Raw genomic sequence first — 20,701 nt, 5'->3', positions numbered from 1 at the left:
TTAATGAGCAGTTTCACTGAAATATTTGATCATTTGAGTATTTCTTATTATCATCTGTACTAACCATTAGTATCTGTGAGGAATATGCTTATCACTAAAAAGGATAGAATATGCAGAATCTTCAAAAAGTTTGTGGAAAATGCATATTACATGCATGGATCTTGAACATTTTGAACCAAAATAAAGTTATCATTTAATTCCATTTTTTCATGGAAATTTTGAAGGCCTTCACATATATTTATTTACACAGCAAGGATTTACTTCCAGCACCTTCTCAGTCCTGGCACATTGAAGTGAACAAAACAGATAAAATTCCCTGTCCTCATGGAGTTATCATTCTTGTAGGCTAATGATGTTCCTAATTGCCATTGATTCGCACATGTGAGGAATAGTTTGTAATTAAGCAAATCAAGAGGATAGATGGGGCCAGACAGTAACACAGGTATAAAATGCGATACTCTGTAAGGTAATTCCAAATGGGAAGGTCCACAGTCCTTTCTGAGTACATTAGTTAACAGTTTGCTCATTGTTCGGGTTGAGAGCTAGGGGGAAGATCACAGCATGTACCCTGTTGTAAGTCTGTCTCTCTCTTTTGCTAATTGATGAAAGAAAGAAACTTTCAAAATCAAGAAGGTAGAATGGATAGAAATCCATGTGGAGTTGATGAATATGCTTTAAAACATGTTTGTACAACCTAGTAGTATGTTGTAGAGAACACAGAAGAGACATGAATTCGAGTTCTCTATTTTTCACTAATTATTTGCTTAATCTAGGGCAAGTGACTTTATTTCTTTAGGCATTGGTTTCCCTGTCTAAAACTGAGGTGGCTGAATTACAATCTTTCCACCTCTGACAGTCTGGTTTTTTTTTTTTCCCTTATTTATTCACTTAAACCTTCAAATGTTTTGAGATATTGTATATTAGACACCATACCAGGTGCTAGGAATACAGGGATAAAATAACAAGTTACCTGCTTTGAAGAGCTTACATACTAGTGGGATCTAATACCAAATACATAGGATGTTAAATGGAATTTATTAGTGATGCAATATAATAGACAGATGAAGGCTTCGGAGCCAAGTAAACTTGGGTTTTCATCTCAGTTCTTCTAGTGGCTCTGGGTGGTGAATCTCTTAAACTAGAAAGTCTCAAAGTCTTGTTTCATAAAGAAAGGGCATTTCACAGAGCTGGAACTATTAGATGAGGTCATAAAGGTAAAGCTCCTGGCAGACTGGCTCATATTGAAAGCCCAGTCCATGTTACTTCTAGAGTTTCTTCTCTTTCCCCTTCACTCTTCATCATGGTACAAAACGAAACATATCCCTAAAATCAGCTTGTTTCTCATCTAAGCTATTTTACTGACATGGGCAATGAAATGAGGTTACATGTCATCCTAGATGAAGCTTCGAACTTCCATGCAGACAGACTTCCCTCTAGCAATTGTGATTCTAGTTAGAGGAATTAATGGTGCTATGCAACTCACTCCACTCTGGAGAAAATAGTGTGCATTTGTCATCCTAAAAGCTTATTGGGTACTATGTAGAATCAAGAGAATGTGTTTAACTATGATGACACATTTTTTTTTTAGAGGGTTTTGCTATAGGGTGCATGCGCTCACCAGAAAGACAGAGACAGAGAGACAGAAAGTGAGAAATCACCCCCCAAGGGGGATGGCCACACCGCAATCCCTTCTCCTCCATTCTCCTCTTGGGATCTTGGGCACACACACACATGTGCCCGGCATGAGTTTAAGCCCCCGGGTCCGGGACGCGAACCACGGTCGACTACATGGGAGTCCAGTGACATAGCCATTATGCTAACTACTGGTCCCATCTATGATGACACATGTTTTAATTGTCAGAGAAAAGCATTTGGTATTTTACTTTATAAAAAGCTGATACTTTCATAATAAGTATAAATGATATAATAATTTAAAAAGAAAGCACCCACAGGTCAAATATGTAGTTCTTACATAAACTTGATAAGAAATCATCTCATTGATTTGTCCACTGTTATGTTAAAAATAAGTCTCTAATATTTGTTTTATTTATTTATTTAAAAAATTTTAGAGGTTTTTGCCTTAGGGTGTTTGCACTCACCAGAGAGACAGAGAGACAGAAAGTGATAAATCACGGGACCAGCAAATGGCATAATAGTTATGTTGCTGGACTCCCACATAGTTGACTGTGGTTCGAGTCCTGGACTCGGTGGCTTAAAACACAACAGGTGCATGTGCATGCATGCCCAAAATCCTGAGAGGAGAATGAACAAAATGGGATTGTGGTGTGGCCATCCCCCTGGAGGGGGGAGAAGTGATTTCTCATTTTCTGTCTCTCTGTCTGGCAAGTGCACATGCCCTATACCAAAAATCTATTAAAAAAAAAAAAAAAGAAGAAGAGTTTAATCGCCCCCTGGGGGGATGGTCATGCTGCAGTCCTTTCTCTTCCATTCTCCTCTCAGGATTTTGGATATTTTAAGCTCCCCGGATCTGGGACTCAAACCACAGTCAGCCATTTTGGAGTCCAGCAACATTACCATTGTGCCATCTGGTGGTCCGAATACTTATTTGTTTTAAGTAGCAAATCTTCTAATCATGGTTTCTTACTAAAAGGGGAATTTTAATTTATAATGTATTTTTTTTAGCAATGTGTTCATTTTTATTTATTAATTTAACAAATATCTGAGTACTTAGCATGTATTAAGTCCCAATATTTTCCTTGGTTGTGATTATTTAAAGCAAGTATTGTAACTCTACTGTATGTATCTTTTATTGCTTAGGGAAAATAAATCAGATGATCCAGCTTTTTAAAAATTTTTCTTTTATTTCCTCTAATTTAATCACTATACATCTTTATACTGTACAACATGGTTTTTCCCAACAGGAATATAGTGCATGTCAATCAAGACAAAGACATTACCATATTCCAGCATTTATTTTCATTGCCAGAGGGCATGTACACTGACCAGAAGGATACAGAGAGACAGAGAGAGAGGGAGAGAGAGAAAGAAACCCCAATGGGGTTGGTCTTGCTACAGCCCCTTCTCCATTTTTCCATCCCATTAAGCAGGTATGTACCTGGCATGTTTCTCAAGTCACTGGGCCTGGGATTCAAATTACAGTTGGTCATGTGGGATCCAGCTTCCATAACCATTAGGTTACAGATAATCCAGTTTTAATTAATTCAAAATAATTTCTTCTCAGGCCTATCTGTAAATTAGTTGAATTTTTATTGAAGTTTGTTCATAGTAAACTACTTTATGACCAATGCACTTTCATGTTGCCTAGAATCAAGAAAGCTATCACCTATCAAATGGTAGAACCCAAATCCTGCTAAATTTTAGAGAATCTAAAAGTTAGCCAAGTGTACTTTTCCATCATTAAAAGAACTTTATTAACTGAAAATTTTTTGGTTTAATTTGTTAGCTTTAAATACTTTAGGGTGTTGTAAAATAATGAAGTAAAATAAATGTTGTATGGAGAAAAGCTATTACTTCAAACTCCAATTTATACTTCAGAAAAATCTAATTGTTGAAATAACTTTTATTATTGATGTATGCTATCCAAAAAAGAAAGAGGAGGGGAGAAAGAAGGATCAGGGAAGGGAAAAAATAATGAAGGAAAGAAAGAAGAAAGGAAAAAGTCTAACATGTTTGAAGTCAGAATAAGAATACTGTAATCCAGCATTGATTCCTCCTTGGTTAGTAACCTCGGGTTATAATTAACCTGTACTTGTATAACTGACCTAGTGTAATGATGAGACTGGGGAATAGTGTCAAACTAGATTTTTGAAAAAAAAAATACTTGGGAATATACATTTAATAATAGGATGTTCTTTAGCCTGAAGACATGTGTGTCCTCTAGTTGTACCATTTATAAAGATTAACTTTACACGCGTCTTCATCTATAATGAAAACCTTTTTTCCAGAGCTTTTCATTGAATTTCTCCTTTAATTTTGTCTTAAGTAACAGTTGCCACTTCATATTGTCAAATGGGTTATAACTTTGTTATTTTTATAGGTCGAATGTGTGTTCCTTTGAAAATATTTTACTTTCAGCCAAGAAAAATTATGAAAGTCAAAGAGCCTGACAGGGAACAAGACTTGTCAGTGTAGACACTTGATCAAAAGGAAGAAAACATTGATGCTGAAGAAAATATTGAGCAATATCTATGTCAGATGAGTTATTGGAGCTGTTTATACACTCCTACTATGGATGTACAAATTGCTCAATGGCTAAAGAGTTAAACAACTTATTGTCTCTCTAAATAAGGTTGTATTTCACATTCTTTCCATTTTTATCTCTTATGAATGCAATCAATTGAAATAGGAATGAAGACAATGTTTTCACAGATCTAGTCTCAGGGAGTACCACATAAGCCTGCTATTTGTCTTCACCTCCCCTCTATGACCCCATCTTGGCTGGAGATAAACATTGACTTGGCTTCTAGGATTTAGCTGAGAATCTTTGAATTAGCAAGCATGGCTCATGTGTGGTATTCTCTTTCATGTGAGCCACTCATGTGTCCTACAGGCAAAGATTTCCTACATTTGCCAAAGGCAGAAAATCGTCCAACATTTGCCTTTGTGGAACTACAGAGAGTTTCAATGGGAGAGTCTCTCGGACTAAGAGATAAATAAATTAAGGAACCATGTAAGTAAGTTAGCACTGAATTTAACAATAGATAAATGCAGGCTTGGGCTGCCTTGGCACTGTAATACCTGGATGAAGAGTGACCATCTTAACAAATACATTCAAATACATTTAGAACTGTGAGGCCAGATATCTGGATGATGGACTGAAGTTTTATTTCCTCTTCTGTATAGTTTGACGCCATGTAAGCCCAGCTTTATTGTTTAATCAAGTTTATCTTTAAGCTAGTATAGCAAGGAAAGTATTTTACCTCATATGTGTTTAAAAAAAATCCTTAGATTGAGAGAAAAAAATTACCGTTTTGTTTTTACATTTAACATCTGATAATCCAAGTTTATTCAACACAGCTTGAGCACTCACTATATACTAGGCCCTGTGGGGCATGCAGTGATAAGTAGAATCCAACACCTGGCCCTGCTGAGAAGTTCACAGCCTAATGAGGATGAGGAAAGAAAAGAAATCATTCCTCTTCCTCAGCAGTCCAGGGAGGGCTCCCCGTAAAGGTGTCAGAACAAAGGCTCTATCCATTTATATGTGTTGGCATGTACATGTCATACTGAGGAAGAATTTGTATTAACATAAAAATAACCACTTTTTAAAAGTTTTATTCCATGAGCAAGAGAGAAAACGATAGAGACAGCACCCCCAGTAGGATCTTGACATTGCAGTCTAGCCCCAGCTTTAGCCAGCCTAGATCGTGAGCATGTGCATACCGCATACCCAGTATACAACAGGAAGGGCTCCTGACATAAACCCAGAGCCTTCCCATGTGGGCCAGCCTCATGGAACGTTGTGTTTTACTGCTGCATCACTGTCCGGCCCCCAGATTAACCACTTTTAAAGGGTACAGTTCAGTGGTATTTAGCACATTCACAATGCTGTACAAACCCCATCTCTGTATTTCGTCACTACAAAAGGAAACCTTGTACCAATTAGCAGTCATTCCTCATCCTCTCCATCCCCTGGCCGTTGGCAGCCAACACACAGCTTTCTGTCTCTTTGGGATTACCCATTTCTAGATGTTTCATATAAATGGAATCATTCATTTAGTATAATGTTTTTGAGGTCCATCCAAGTACTAGTACTGTTTCAGAACTTTATTCCTTTTTAATGCAAATAATGTCATATGGATTTAGCATATTTTATTTATCCATTCATTAGTTTTTCATCCATTTTAATTTTAAAATTTTTAACTTTTCAATTTTTTTCTTATTCATAATAGAACACATGAGAGTGAGAGACACAGAGAGAGAGAAGCACTCTCCACAGGGTCTGATCAGGCCATGATCCCCTTCCTCCAGTCCTCCATCTCATCAGATCTTGGACACTTGCATGTGTGCTCAGCATGTCTCAAGTTGTCTGGGCTGGGAATTCAAACCATTATTACTGTGTGGGATCCAGCTTCTCTTGAGCAATATATTACTACTATATGGAATCACCTCATGTTTATTTTTCATTTTTTAAAGTTTCTTTATTTTTTCTGTAAAAGAAGTGGAATGGGGGACCGGCAGGTGGTATAGTGATTAGGGGCACTGGAATCCCACATGGTCAACCACAGTTCAAGTCCCAGAGCTGGCAGCTTGCTCTCTCTCTCTCTCTCTCTCTCTCCCCCCTACTCTGGTTAAATCGAAATAAAATTGAAATAAATAAAGTTAAATTAAAAATAAAAAAGAAATGGAGTGGACTAGATAGTGGCACAATGGTGACGCAACCAGACTCATATGGAAAAGGTCCTGGGTTTATATCTTAGAACCTCCCTGAGCACATCGAGAATTGTGCCTGTAATCCAGGTTGGCTGAGGTTGGGAGTGATTCTCACTGTGGGACCCTGTTTGGGGGTGATCTCTCTCTCTCTCTCCCCCTCCCCCTCTCTATTTCACTGATTTTTTTTTTTTGGAGAGATTTTCACTGTAGGGCGCGTGCGCTCGCCAGACAGACAGAGAGAGACATAGAGACAGAAAGCGAGAAATCACCCCCCAGGGGGGATGGTCACACCGCAATCCCTTCTCCTCCATTCTCCTCTCGGGATCTTGGGCACGCACGCACACGCGCCTGGCGTGAGTTTTAAGCCACCGGGTCCGGGACACGAACCGCGGTCGACTACGTGGGAGTCCAGCGACATAGCCATTACGCTAACTGCTGGTTCCCATAAAGAGGCTCACCCTTAACCTTGAGGACAGGACAGCCAAACTTTCAGGCCTCCCATCCCCTTCATTCTTGACCACCATCTAAATGCTTACCTAACACTTAGCCTCATCTCATCTCTATAATCCCTTGCCATTCTTCTCCCCTGAGTCTTTCCTTCTCAGCCTCTCCTACAATTACCACACCTCCTGTAGGGGTCCATACTTCCCCAGTGGTTTTTAAATGCTGCATAGACAGCTATAGTACTTGCTCTTTACTCTGATCCAACCCTAGCTGTTCTTGCTGCCCCTTTGTCATGTGGCTGGGCTGGACAACATGGCATGATGTTTCTGTTTGCTTCTGGCTGACAGTTCTACATTCCCACTTTTGTCCATTGTGAGTCCATATTACTCTTCAGTTTTCTCGCAATGATTCTGGGAGTTTCTTATCGGGCATCTGCCATTAGAGGATAAAATCCCTGAGATCTGTAGGAGGCAAATTGCAGTGAAGGTGCCTCCTTTCCACCCTATGCAATCTTACTTCCTGTTTCACCTGAGAAATATACATACACACTCATAGTGAATGCTTTCTTAGTTCCACCGACCAGACAAGTCTTCCAGTGTTTATAATGCCTCTCCAGGATTTCTCTGCTTAATTGGAAAGAAAGAAGTGGGAATATGCAAAGCAATGTTTTTAGTTTTCAAGAACTTTTGTTCTTACCTCAAAACCCTCTAGATGGTTAGAAAAGTGGGGTAAGGAGACCATGTTTCTCTCTTTTCTGCTAAGTTAGAGGGATAGACTGTGACATGCCAGCAAGTGGGAGTGAACAAGAGAATCCTTAGCATCCAATTTATGACATGGGCAGAAATAATTTTTAAAATGACAGGAACCAAATAGTTCTTTCTTTCCCCTGTGATCTATTGATGGAAAAGGCAAGCAAAAATAGTTCATTCTGTTCGTTGTTGTGGTTGTTTAAGAGGGACAAAGAGAGGGCAAGAGAGAAACAGGAAGGTATTTTTAACAGGGTCTCACCAGTGTTGCAATCATCCTGCCCCAACCTCTCCGTTGCTTAGGATTACAGGCAGATACAAATGGACCTGTGATGTTCAGCTTAGCTCAGAAACTGAACCCGGTCCTCCATGTGGCTTCCAGCCTCCCAAGTGGTGGGACTATCTGTATACCACCACTGCTGTCTGATTCTGTTTTTATAATGCAATTATTTTAAGAAAAATATGGAGCCAGCCAGTGGTATGGTGGCTAAGGCAGCTGGGTCCCACAGGACTGACTGAGCCATTGTAGTTCCAGACCTGGCAGCTTGAAAAACATGTCAGCAGGTGGCATGGTGGTTGAAGTGCTGGACTCCCAAATAGGGCTGACTGTGGTTTAAGTCCTGGACCTGGCAGCTTGCTTTCTCTTTCTCTCTCTATCTGCCTCTCTCCAGTGAATGCATGTACTCTCTAGCAAATTTAAAAATAATAATAATAATAGTAAGTTTTAAAATCAAATAAATAATTATTTTAAGAAGTGAAAAAGAAAAAACATACTATATGCATACGTATGCATGCATGCTCAATATCCTGAAAAGAGGTAGAAGCAGAGGAGAAGAAATTGTGATGTAACCATCCCCCATGGGAGGTGCTTTCTCACTTTCTATCTCCCTATCTCTCTCTCTCTTTCTCCCTGGTGAGCACATGTGCCCTCAAGCAATATTTTTTTTTAAGTTTAAAATAGAAAGAACACTGTACCATAAGGACTTTGGGTGCCGGGCAAGGGGCAAATTCCTAGCACTAATAAGTCTTCTACTACTTTATACAATAAAATGAAAAGACCTTCAGGATCTTCGATCTGGCGGTAAAGGGATTAAGAAAACAGTTATGTGCCTAAGTGTGTACATACTCACATGCACAATTTATTCTAGTCATATCGAACAGACCAGAGGTCTGCAGCAGCTGCTATACCTACCTCCCATGCTGCAATAGGTTGTTTTTATTTGTTCTTTCTGTTTATGTTTTGTTTTGTTTTCTTAGATTCATAGGGTGACTTTTCTCCCGAGGGCTCAATGCAGTATACATGCAATTTTAAATATTGGATAGCAATGGAGAAACAAATATATAAGATGAAGTACAGAGCCAAGAGGAAGAGCATATAGGAAAAGAATGGATAATGAGCATATTTAATGGAATTGAGTCAGGCCTTAAAGTCATTTGATTCAGAGCTTGCTTAGGCACTGTCTGACTCACATCAGGCTGAAGCCAAGACACAGAAGCTCTTCTTAGCATCCTCTATCGTGATAGTTGAAGGGTTAGAAACTGAGAGGCAGACTTCAGCCCTCCAACCCTTCCTTCTCCTTGCCACTTCTTCCTTTGTCCACTGTTCTTCAGGGAGCTCTGCTGATGAAAGGCTGGTAGGAGTGAGAGAGGGACAAACAGGGCTTCGGTATTTTATCACTAGCTATCTCCACAGTTCTTGGTCCCCGTCAGACATTTTTGGGTGTCATTTCTACTTTAGTTTTCCTGAAAGGGAAACATGACACTTCATTCTTTCTAATTTGGGGAACTGCTGTTAGCTACAGCATATGACCTAGAATGAAAGTTCTGAAGTATAATGCTGCTTGCTAGGGTGGCACTTTACATATTCTACTTAACTTAGACAAGTCAAAATTGTTCACGGAAAGGCTTTAAAGAAATAGATTATGTAGACGATGACTTAATTTGGTATAGTATGAAATAATTATGGCAGCTAAGGTTTTTTTTTAATCCTGGTAAGGCAAGACAGATAATTTTGGGGAGTACCTCTGTGTAATAATCTCCCCAAGGGCTTAGATTGGCATATTTTCATCACAGATTTACTTTACATGTAGTCTTTAGTGACAGCTATTTATCGAGACCTACTTTATAGCAAGACAGTGACAATTATCCCTTAAGATTATGGTGTCACGTATAGTAACTTTACCTTCAGAATCGAATGAGAAAAAGATAGCTTATCCTGCTGACTGATGGTATAATACACTGTGCCACATTCAGAATGAGCTGTATTTGGTTGACTGTCATGTATTAAGTAGCAGAAGAGGACCTTTTCATGGCTCGGTATTTAGATGTCTGTAGACTACCTGTTGAAGACTAGATGGCTTATTCCTTTAAGGAGATTTTGTCCTGTTAGTACACAATGTCAGCGCCTTTGGGCTCAATTGGCTCATTTCCATTGTAAAGAGCATTTATATGAAGAATATTTAAAGGCCTCCAAGTCAGCTCCTAGCATAGGTATACTCTCAAAAATTAAATAGCACCCTCTATGGAAATGTGATTCTGGGGCTGGCCTCATAGCCTAGTAGTTAAGGGAGCCAGATCTCACATGGCTGAATGCAGTTGAAACTCATCCCCAGAGGCTTGTAAAATGCACTGGGTACATGTGCATATGTGCCCTCAATCCCAACAAGATGGAGAAATAGAGACAAGATTGTGGTGTAACCATGCCCCATTGTTGGGTGGAGGCAGTTGCTTTCATCCTTTCTGTCTCTCTGTATCTCTCTCTGGCAAGCACATATACCCCCTAGCAATTCAAAAAAGAAAAGATTCTGATGACCGAGTATGGCCTATCTCCTCTTACCATCACTGTTCCATACACCAGAGCTCTTGACTTGGATTAGAAGGCTTAGGAGAGGCAACCATGAAGAAATATAACTGCTTTTAAGAAATTATTGGGTCAGCCAGTTGCATGGTGACTAGGTTAACTGGGTCCCACCTGGCCAGCTGTATGGTTTGAGTCCCAGACCCTTGAAAAACATGCCAGGTACATGTGCATGCCTGCCCAAAATCCTGAATGAAAGGAGAAATAGAGGAGAAGGGACCATGGTGTGATCATCCCCCATGAGAGGTACTTTCTCTCTCTCTAATGAACACACACACACTCTGGAAAATTAAAAAATAAATGATTAGCAACATATTAGTGCTTTTATACCCCTTAGGTGTTGATGTGTCCTTCAAAGTAGGCACTTTGGTAGGTTGTAGACTGATTTCACTAATGCCAGCAGTTCTCCAGATAATTTCTTTATATCTTCTTTGGGAAAAGCCTTGCAGGCTTGTGACTGGTTCTTGTAGTCTGTAGGCTGTTGATTTTCAGTGAGTTGATCATGAGTGGTGCAGGCTAAGAATTATAGAGACAAGACTTTACGAGGTTAGGGAACATGAACCAGGTGATTGGTGCTTTGGTCAGGTCAATTAGTGTGAGATTGTGTTACTTATTTGTAATGAGACATATTCTACAGGGCTGTTGTGAAGATATATTCTGGCACGTGGGTACTGAATAAATGAGAGCAGTTGCTGATGTTATCATCACCATTATAACATGGCTGGGTAGGTCAGGTAAACGTCCAAAACAAGAGTGAAGGGTGGATGCCATTCTTCTTCCTGTAAAGGTAAACTGAGATTTTTTGAAATATCTGTGAGTCTTTGGGAACCAAATTGTGAAATGGGATAGCTGATCAAGCACACTCATAACATTTGGTGTCCACTTATGGAGAGAGAATCAAATAAGGGGGCTTTGTATTTCTTGTGACACTTGAACTGGCTTTAAATGAGGTTTCCAAAGATAAATGCCAGGTGTATTTTTTTTTTTTGAGAGATTTTCACTGTAGGGCGCGTGCGCTCACCGGACAGATAGAGAGAGTCATAGAGACAGAAAGCGAGAAATCACCCCCCAGGGGGGATGGTCACGCCGCAATCCCTTCTCCTCCATTCTCCTCTCGGGATCTTGGGCACGCACGCACACGCGCCCGGCGTGAGTTTTAAGCCACCGGGTCCGGGACGTGAACCGCGGTCGACTACGTGGGAGTCCAGTGACATAGCCATTACGCTAACTGCTGGTTCCCAATGCCAGGTGTATTTTGAGTGCTGCCAGCATCATTGATGGTTATAACCTTTGGGCTGTGTACATTCTGGTGGATAGATACAAATTTGAAATCTGTATAACTTTATATTCATCCCTCAGACACCATGTAATTTACATGGAAAACTGATTGAAACAAGGGTTTTGAAATAATACTTTCACTGACAAGGGGATGATCAATTTCCTTTAGTGATATCAGTGTCACTTCATCAGAAGGCCTCTGACCTCCACAAATAGTAATGCCTCTGAAGCATATGTTTTTTGGTTTTGTTTGTTCATTTGTTTGTTTTCATCATAAAGATAAGTGAGGGAGGCAGAAAAGTGTTTTTGGCAAGATCTTACCCTTGGGATCCTGTGTCCCAGACTCCTGTTTAGCCAGGATTATAGGCATGGACTGCTGAGCCCAGCCTGTTCAGGTTGGTCTGGGATCCAAACCCAGACCTCTCATGTGTCCCCAGCTTTGCACAGCAGCACGCTACCATTTGGGCCACCACGGCTTGGCTACACCCTGAAATATTTTGACCTAATTACTTTGACTCAGAAGGGTTGTTTCTGGTCATTCATCACTGACCATCAAAGGAAACAGACTCCTGGGACTTGGAGTGTGAAGAACAGGGAGACAGATGTTAGAGGAGCCTTATTTGTTGGAAGCATCTTGCCAGCGGCTCTGTTCTTAAACCCCCTGTGGTTGTTGGCTTGTTGTTGTGATTTTTGGGTTGTTTCATAGCAAAGACATTTTAAATTGTTCCTCCTATGACTTCTTTATAGTGATTAACCCAGGTAATCTTACTAAATTACATTAGAAACGAAGAGGTATCTAGCTGTATTTCAGATCTAGTTGCTCAATGTTCTAAAGTTGTTTCTGTCATCCTTAGGTTAACCTTTGTGAAAAAGGAGAGAGATCATTAAAATCAGTTGTGATTTCCCAATTTTGCATGCCAATGAATTTTATTCTTCTATGTAAACAAGTATGACTTTGATCCTTGAGTTTGTCTCCTGTCTAATACAGTTTCATTTCCCTGTGAAGGAAAATTTAATTTGTAGCTCTAGAGCTTTTTACTGCCTCACATCTTAGTGATCCACATGTTTAAGTGGATCTTCTTTCTTAAACAACTATTTAATTTATTTATTTTAATTTGACCAGAGAGGGACAGAGAGAGCAAGAGTGAGCGAGAGCCAGCACCACCAGGTCCAGGACTCAAACCATGGTTGATTATGTAGGAGTCCAGTGCCCTTAGCCACCATGCCACCTGCTGGCCCTGTTTAAATGGATCTTTTAAAATACTCAAATGATCTCTTTCTTGGTTTGAGCCACTCATTTGTCCATTCAGCATCTATCTCCTTGCCTTTGGAGGTAGCTCGTGCCCCGAGCTGGGATGAGTCTCTGTTCCATAGAGACAGAGTAAGACCTTCCCACTTAAAGTGGGGATACAACAGTTTGGTGTTGGCAGGACACACAGGAAATTGTACTATGCAAGAAAAACTGATTTCCAAATATTATTAAGGAGGACTAAGGCAAAGACCATCCTAGAAGGAGTTAGGAAAAGAACTATTGGGCTGTCTTGCTCCTAATTATTTTTAACTCAGTGCTATCTCTTCTGAGGACCCTGAATTTTCCTGTCCCCTAGTCTGGTTAAGGATTCCTGGCAGCTAGGCTTCCCTCTAGCACATCCCTAGTTTCCCTGTATTGAGAACTTTTACATCTCTCTCTCTCTAATTTGCTACTAAGCTTCTTAAAGGTAAGTACTATGCCTTCTATCTATATATCACCATTGTCGAGTTGTACCACGCTCTATACATGTTCATAGAATTCAATGGATAGGGGACTGACAGGTGGTGTGGTGGTTAAGGCACTGGACTCCTACTTGGCTGAGGCTGGGTCAAGTCCCAGACCTGAAGGCTTGCTTTTTCACTTTCCTTTTCTCTCTCAGTCTCTCTCTGGTCAAATTTAAAATAATAAGTAAATAATTAAAAAAAAAAGAATTCAATGGATGAACCAACAAACATTGTTTGGATAAGATACCTGAGTACTAGACTGAAATTCCCCATGGTATTACTGCATGCCTTTGGGCAAGTTACTTTGACTTTCTATGTTTTGTTCTTTCCCATGGAATGGTAAAAATGAATGCCTTCCATGTCTACCTCAAAGGATTATTGAGAGCATTCAATAAGAAAAGGTGTATGAAATATCTGAAAATGATAAAGCACCCTCCATTTACTAAAAGATGATGTAGAAGAGCAGATTAGATGTAGGGGGGAGTTCTACCCGGAATAGATGGAACTATACCCTGAGTAATCAATACAGCGTTACTAGACTTTCTTTACACACATGGACTCTGTAGCAGTTTCTTCAGTATCTCTCCATAAATATTTCTTTTTAAACTTTTTTTTCCTTAAGCAAATTTATTTACTCCCATAAATTCTATTTTTAAAAAAGCCCATGGTACTGAATAAACCAATTGGTTCTGAATAAGGAAATACTTTGAAAGACTGGTAGCATCAGCTTAAATGAATGAAAAGTCTGAGTGACAGACCATTTTAAAATAAATGCAGTTTTATTACTTTCAAACACATATAATAACAGTGCTGGGACTTGAACTTGGAGGAAGGCAGCATGTCTCAAAGAATTGAAGCAAACAAATAGAAATCATTGATGATGGGACTATTGCTGTGTGACTGTCCTACTAAAGACCATCATCCTCAAATTAGCTAACATTCCCCTGGTGAAACCTATTTATTTAAAAAACTCTTTCTTCTTCTTCTTCTTTCTTCTTCTTCTTCTTCTTCTTCTTCTTCTTCTTCTTCTTCTTCTTCTTCTTCTTCTTCTTCTTCTTCTTCTTCTTCTTCTTCTTCTTCTTTCTTTATAGACATGAACAAAGTTCCATTAAAACTCCCTATACATGGCTTCTGGATTACACAGATTTTCTAGATGTTTTCCCCAGTGGATAGTATCTAGCAGCAGTGCCTTACACTCTGGTTATAATAAATCATAAATAAATCATCTCAAACAGCAAACACCCTCTGGCCGTTACAGTGATCATCTTGTTCCAGTTTGCCTGCAACTTTTCACTTTTAACACGGAACCCCAAGTCTTAGGAAATGCCTCAGTCCCAGGCAAGAGAAATGGGATCCAAACCTGACCAGTTCATACTTCTGCCCACCACACTGCTCTGCCTGTCACATGCCTGGCTTCTCTCCATCAGGGTTCAGAGACCTCTTGCCTTCTTATTCTTTTATTTATTTATTTTTTAATTACCAAAGGTCATGTACACTTGCCAGAAAGAGACAATGAGAAAGCACCCCCAATGGGATTAAGTCACACCACAGTCTCCTCCATTTCTCCATCTTGTTGAGATCTGGGGCACGCATACATGCCGAGCATGAAACTTGCCGCCAGGGCTGGGATGCAAATCACAGTCAGTCATGTGAGATCTGGCTCCCTTTATCACTAGGCTATAGGAGCAACATGTTTTCTTTCTATTCTCAACAGAAATTCTGAACTAAGGTAGCTTTTATTTTATTCTAGCTGACCTGGAGTGAATGTTCTGTCCAGCTTTTCTATGACCTGTGCCGCTAAATCCTGTCCTTTCCTGGCCCCCTCCCTGGTTCAGACCCACAAGAGTAATAGCGCCTCTTGCTGTGCTTCCCTGTCCTCATCTCCTCTCAAGGCTCTCCAGTAGTATTCCCAGGGAGGAGCTCTTTGCCTTAGAGCTACTCCAGCCCCTTGCTAGAGGAAGGCCTTCATCTGCCTCCAAGGCTAGCCTTCCAGTTGGTACCCTTTACACACATGGCTCTTATAATAAAGCCACTGCTTGTCCATCCTATGGACCTTTGAAGCCCATGCAAAAAGGGACCCCTTCAGCCCCATGCTGAGTCCGGCGTGGGTCCTACCTAGCTCTATCATGGACTTGTTATATGACCTTGGGCAAGTCACTGCCCTTCAGTTTTTTCTTTTATTTATGAAGTGAAGGCATTTGACAAAATGACCTCTAAAGCTCTATCCATCTGTAACAGGCTATGAGATCCTGTGATGAGGATATAGGGGAGAGCTCACATGGGGGACAGAAGGCCATAAAGCCACCTTAATGATTGAATTTCCAGTTCTTTTCTTGCTGGCTTTCCAAATAGACCAAAGTGAAAGTGATCCAAAAGAAGCCCCAGGGTATAATCATTCTTGTTAGGACAGCAGTGAGCTCTTGATTTGACTCTTCTGGGTATCATCCGGGCTATCGGGGAACAGATAGATTGGCAGCTTGAGATGTTGTCAGAGTTCTGAGTTTCTGATATTGGAGAGTTTGGGCTGAGAGTCACATAATTAAATCTTAAAGAAAATGTCTCCCCCATAGCACCACATAACTCCAGTGGGGCTTCTGAGCAAAAGAAATGGAATTCAGTGTCTGTTGCTCCAAATAATATTTGACACAACTGCCCAGAATGAAAATGAGAAACCCTCTAACCATAGAGATATATCAGTGATGGGAGAGATACATCTGGAGAGGTTCTTAGGGCTGAAGGGCAGATAAGAGCAGAGGAATACAAAGTGGCTGAGAAAACCAGAGGGAGGAAGACAGTTTTCAGTCTTTCGAAGTTCCTCCAGGCTAGAAAGCTTGGGTAATTTTTGACCTAGTTGTCCTTGTGTGCATTGCTGTGAGCTTTTATTAAGTATTTATGTAGCAGTTTATATTTTACCAAGTGCTTTACAATCACTTTTATTTGGCTTAGTAAAGTTTTCCTGGGATCCCATCTACTTTACGATCAGGAGAGTCATTTCTTGTTTGCTTAACACTTCCATGTGTACAGCCTCACACAATAGGCCACTTGTTCTGGCAGGAGAGCAGGTGCAAAGAGGCGAGGGAGGAGCTGAGGGCACCTGCAGCTACTGGGGCAGTTGGAGTGGGAGGTAGTTTATACTGCAGTTCACCTTTCCTTCCCTTTGTTATTCGTTAGTGTTATTGTATTGCTGGTAGCTAGAGGGTGGCAGGTTAGGCTTAGGCCTGTTGAGGGCAGAAGCAGGCTGATATTCAGACACCAGTGGCGGTAAGCTCTTTGCCCCATACTAGTGTCTCTGCACCTCCCCACCCCTGACCACTGCCACACTATCAGGCTTTCTGAGTGTGTTTTCTTCTGCTGCTTTTGGGGTTCTGACTGCAGCCTCGGTTCTGGGGCTCTGGAAATTATTTTAAGTAAAGACAAGCAGCAGTTCTACCTCCTGCAGACAAGACCGCTCCATGTTCTTGGACAAGTCTAACACTTAGATACCTTATTCCCATTAGTACCTTCTCCCTCCCGTTAGCTACACCTGCCTTCTATCCCTACACTCTGGATGTTGTGATGTAGGATGGTGTGTCATGAAGCTGCACATGCTCAATGACAGGTTTACAGTGGGAATCTAACCTATTCACCAGTTCAGTGTCTCATTTCTTGACAAGATTTGCCAAAGCCAAAACCAGGATCTGATTCATAACACCCAAACTGGAATTAGGGGCCAGAATATTGAAAAATTGAGGCCCTCCAACTATCAGGGTTGTGTGGCTGAGCACAGGGCTGTGTAGATGTCTAATAGCTAAGTGTCAAAGAGAGCCTTTCTTCTCTGTTGGCTCTGTTACTGACGGAAGACAGCAAATCTTTTCTCTGACCCAAGGAAAACTTAGAACCTAGGTATCTCAATAGCAGATTTGAAATCTTTCCAAGGTTGTTGTCTTGGCCTATGGTAAATGTAACAGGTATGTCAGAATATTTCTTTTTTTAAAGAAAGATTTCTTATGTCTTTTTTAAACATTTATTTATTTATTTGTTATGAATTTTTGGCTACTGTGTGTAGGACTTGAATTGCTGTTGGCCATGTGGGAGTCCAGCACCTTCACCACTATGCCACATGTCTTTATGTCTTTGAAAAAAGTATTTATTGGGGCCAGAAGGTGGTGTGGTGGTAGAGGCATTGGATTTCCACATGGCCAACCACAATTTGCATCCCAGACCTGGCTGCTTGAAAATCATGCCGGGAATATGTGTGTGCATACCCAAAATCCCAAGAAGAGAAGGGATTGTGGCATGGCCATCCCCACTGAAGGGTGATTTCTCACTTTCCCTCTCACTGTCTCTCTCTCGCAAGCACACACACCCTATGGCAAAAACCTTAAAAATTATTTATTTCATGGCAGGGAGAGAGAGAGATAGGCACCCCCAACAGGATTCCCACACCACAATCCATCCCAAGTCTCAGCCTACCTGGATCATGGACACACTTGTGAACACCTTGTGTGCCAGGGAAGACCTGGGATGCAAACCCAGGACCTTTCCCATGTGAGTCCAGTTGTGTTATTGCTGTGCCACTGATTGGTCCAGAAGATTTGTTTTGAGGAAAGTAAAATTTTCTTCTATTCAGAGACAGAGGTGTGCAAAGTTTTCACTGTTAGAAAAGAGTTTGTAATGCAAATTGATATTGTTAACAGATGTGTATCTTAGTTGGGCTGAGTGTGGGAGCCTGGTAATTGGTCCATGGGAAGGAGACCGAGATTGGACTTGAGCTGTGGGAACTTGCCCAGCTGTCTGGCTGACCTGAGAGGGATATGCCCTGCCACCTGAGTGATAGCCATCAGTGGGCAAGGAAGAGCCTCTGCTATTCTCTAGGTAACCACTGGTATCTGAAGTGGTATGATCTGGTGGGTGGAACACTAGCAGGTTTACTTGGCAGGATCCAGACTAAATGTCCAATGTAAGAAGATCCTCATTAGTGGCTACCACTTCAGAGGAGAAAGCCTCAGAAATGGGGGGAGGGGAGAACAGGCTGACAAGAGCTAGACAGAGTAGGAGAGAGACTCCGCCCTATAAAGTGATGTGTGTGTGAGGCCTTCCATCTCCTGTCAGGCGCTGGGTAAGGCAGTAGACCCAGAGAGAAATATACACAAGGAAACCAGGGCAGAGTTCAGGTCCTGTGGCTCAGAGAAACATAGCTGGCAAGAAGTCGTCATGCCTGAACACCTGGGACTCACTCCAAAAACATAAAACACTGGCTTTGAAGAGCAGGACTAATTCCAGAGCCTGGAGCCTGACAGGTGAGTCAGCTAAGCTAATACCTTCCAGCCTTTGTCACTATTGGACCAATCTGGGTGGGCCCTAATCCTGCAAGTTGAAGATTTTGAGGCATACTCTGACTGTGACAAAGACAAGAGGATCTAACAGCAGAACAGTGGCAAGAATGTTTAACTTTCTTTTAAAGCATTTTAGCAGTACCCATCCATGGGAAAACAGTTTGTCTTTTGCTCACGATCTTTGGCAGTTCAGTAACTAAAGTTACCAGGCCATCCAGAGCAACATTAGGGAGCCTTTCCTTTGTTACTACATGGACTTGAAAAGAAACACAAGAAAAAAATCCACAAGTCACACGTTTCCCTGCCTCAGACTTGTCTTGCTCACAAACTGGTCTTGATTCGGTGAAGTGTGATTTTAGGTGGACTTTGAGGGTCCAATCTTCATTTTGAAGATCACCGGTGGCATGAAAGAATCAGTGTTTCTTGTGGACCCTGCAGGGGCCTGAGACAAACAAAGCAGCCTTTTGAAGACAGAGATTTGAAAATACACATGGAGCTTTTCAAGAGCCATCTCCTTCATTATTTGCGGCAGTTATGCAGAGTGGATGCACAGTATGTTTTACTGCTGAGAGGAGGGTTATGAACTACCGGAAGAGGAGGGTGTCAGACTTCTGACATCCAAAGTTGGTCACTTGGGAAACTCAACAGGCTTCCCTGGGCCACAAGTGAATGCTTTATTCTTCTGTGATCTATAAGGAATCTGGAACCATTTAAAGTCCTGTCCAATATGTTTCTCCCTCACATGTCCTGTCCCTTAGAAGCTTTGTGAGGTCATCTCTGCTGAAGAGTTTCTTTCAGCTAGACCCAAATGCCCAGTACCATCCACTCACACGTCATTGTTCAATGAATGCCAAAGAAAGCTCTGGCACTTTGATTCTTGCCCACTTCCCTGATTCTAAACCCTTCTTACCCCTGCCTCAACCCATACTTTACCGAGGACCATACTGAAGACAATTGAGACTCTGGTTTCTTAAGTTCTCTCAAGGTGGTCATAAGGGGATTTGAAGCTTACAGTAACTATTAATGTATTCATGGCAAAGTTTATTTATCTCTCTGAAAAAATTATTTTCAAATAACATATATTGAACACCTATTGCATGTTAGGCACTGTGTTTGACTCTTTCACATAAGAGTAGTAACAGCCCTTATATAAAACTTCCTATGTACCAGGCAGTTCCAAGCTCATTGTCTATGCTATCTCGATTTGCTAACCTTCATTATATCAAATACTTCTCAAACCAATGCAGGGGGCATTATTCCCACTTTGCAGATCAGGAAACTCAAGCTCAAAACAAGTTTCTAATCTGCAGTGCTGGAAGCTACATGACTGACTATGGATTCAAATCTTGAGTTGACCTGAAAGCCTAAGATTCAGAGGACCTAGAGGGCTGAGGAAAGGGGATCGCAGTGTGAAGAGACTTTGCCAAGAGTCTCCCTCTTACTTTCTGTCTCCCTTTTGTGTGTGCTCTTTCATGAAAGAAATAAATGGACTTTAAAACCAAAGTCACCCAGTAGGTGGTGGAACCAACTGTTGAACCTATGTCTCTGACTTCAAGCAATGCTCTTTCCACCACCTGACTCAGACTTACCAAAACGTGTAATATTTTGTATACACCGACTCAGTAAACTGTGTATGCCAAACTGAATTTTAACCTCTTAAAAAATAATAACTGGGGGTGGGGGGCAGCAGGTAGCACGGTAGATACGGCTATGGATCCCACATGGCCAACTGCATAGCTCAAGTCTCAGACCTGCTGGCTCAAAAAACAGTGTGTTGTGATGGTGTATAGTGAATTAATGTAGAAAATGAATAAATTAAAAAAATAATAAAATAAAAAAATTAAATAAAAAAAAGAAATCCCATGTATGCTAAATTATTAATAAACATACCCTGGTTTATACTTTTCTCATTAAAAAAAAAAAAAACACGCCGGGCCTGTGTGCATGCTTGC

General features: G+C 41.0%; 1 protein-coding gene across 1 annotated transcript in view; it reads left to right on the top strand.

Moving 5' to 3' along the window:
- The window catches only part of GPC3 (glypican 3), a 488,207-nt gene that overhangs the window by 313,655 nt on the left and 153,851 nt on the right, over nucleotides 1–20,701 (top strand). The gene's annotated exons all lie outside the window — the stretch shown is intronic.

Source organism: Tupaia chinensis, unplaced genomic scaffold (genome assembly GCF_000334495.1).
Source record: "Tupaia chinensis unplaced genomic scaffold, TupChi_1.0 Scaffold149560_1, whole genome shotgun sequence".
In the NCBI taxonomy this organism is placed as follows: Eukaryota; Metazoa; Chordata; class Mammalia; order Scandentia; family Tupaiidae; genus Tupaia; species Tupaia belangeri.
This window is presented reverse-complemented; position numbering and strand designations above follow the sequence as displayed.